The 1,631-nt window shown below is 41.9% G+C and overlaps 1 non-coding gene across 1 annotated transcript; it reads right to left on the bottom strand.

The window, feature by feature from the left end:
- Nucleotides 1–248: 248 nt before the first annotated feature.
- LOC148572203 (small nucleolar RNA R71) lies at nucleotides 249–356 on the bottom strand. Its single transcript, XR_015880521.1, has one exon. It is a non-coding gene; the product is annotated as a small nucleolar RNA R71 (small nucleolar RNA).
- Between the last annotated feature and the right edge of the window lie 1,275 nt (nucleotides 357–1,631).

The following is a 1,631-nucleotide window of genomic DNA, read 5'->3' as shown; positions in this document are numbered from 1 at the left end:
AGAACTGCAAGTTTCATGGACTTCCATCTGAAGATTCTTTTCAGTTTTTAACTGAATTCTTGCAGATCTGTGATACTGTTAAGACTAATGGAGTAGATCCTGAAGTCTACAGGCTCATGCTTTTCCCTTTTGCTGTAAGAGACAGAGCTAGAATATGGTTGGACTCTCAACCCAAAGACAGCCTGAACTCTTGGGATAAACTGGTCACGGCTTTCTTAGCCAAGTTCTTTCCTCCTCAAAAGCTGAGCAAGCTTAGAGCTGATGTTTAAACCTTCAGACAGAAAGAAGGTGAATCCCTCTATGAAGCTTGGGAAAGATACAAGCAGCTGACCAAAAAGTGTCCTTCTGACATGCTTTCAGAATGGACCATCCTGGATATATTCTATGATGGTTTATCTGAGCTATCAAAGATGTCATTGGATACTTCTGCAGGTGGATCCATTCACCTAAAGAAAACGCCTGCAGAAGCTCAAGAACTCATTGACATGGTTGCTAATAACCAGTTTATGTACACTTCTGAGAGGAATCCTGTGAGTAATGGGACGCCTATGAAGAAGGGAGCTCTTGAAATTGATACTCTGAATGCCATATTGGCTCAGAATAAAATATTGACTCAGCAAGTCAATATGATTTCTCAGAGTCTGAATGGAATACAAGATGCATCCAACAGTACTCAAGAGGCATCTTCTGAGGAAGAAGCTTATGATCCTGAGAACCCTGCAATAGCAGAGTTAAAATACATGGGTGAACCATATGGAAACACCTATAATCCATCATGGAGAAATCATCCAAATCTCTCATGGAAGGATCAAAGGCCTCAACAAGGCTTTAATAATGGTGGAAGAAACAGGTTTAGCAATAGCAAGCCTTTTCCATCATCCACTCAGCAACAGACAGAGAACTCTGAACAAAATACCTCTAATTTAGCAAACTTAGTCTCTGATCTATCCAAGGCCACTGTAAGTTTCATGAATGAAACAAGGTCTTCCATTAGAAATTTGGAAGCACAAGTGGGCCAGCTGAGTAAAAGAATCACTGAAATCCCTCCTAGTACCCTCCCAAGCAATACAGAAGAGAATCCAAAAGGAGAGTGCAAGGCCATTGAATTGATCACCATGGCCGAACCTGTAAGGGAAGGAGAGGACGTGAATCCCAGTGAGGAAGACCTCCTGGGACGTCCAGTGATCAATAAGGAGCTTCCCTCTGAGGAACAAAAAGAATCTGAGACTCATCTAGAGACCATAGAGATTCCATTAAACCTCCTTATGCCATTCATGAGCTCTGATGAGTATTCCTCTTCTGAAGAGAATGAGGATGTTACTGACGAGCAAGCTGCCAAGTTCCTTGGTGCAATCATGAAGCTGAATGCCAAATTATTTGGCATTGAAACTTGGAAAGATGAACCTCCCTTGTTCACCAATGAACTAAGTGATCTGGATCAACTGACATTACCTCAGATGAGACAGGATCCTGGAAAGTTCATAATACCTTATACCATAGGCACCATGATCTTTAAGGCTCTGTGTGACCTTGGTTCAGGAATAAACCTCATGCCCCTCTCTGTAATAGAGAAACTGGGAATCTATGGGGTGCAAGCTGCTAAAATCTCATTAGAGATGGCAGACAATACA

Source organism: Arachis ipaensis, chromosome B3 (genome assembly GCF_059453495.1).
Source record: "Arachis ipaensis isolate K30076 ecotype BB chromosome B3, ASM5945349v1, whole genome shotgun sequence".
NCBI classification, from domain to species: Eukaryota; Viridiplantae; Streptophyta; class Magnoliopsida; order Fabales; family Fabaceae; genus Arachis; species Arachis ipaensis.
The sequence above is the reverse complement of the archived record's forward strand: the minus strand, read 5'-3'. Positions and strand labels throughout refer to the sequence as shown.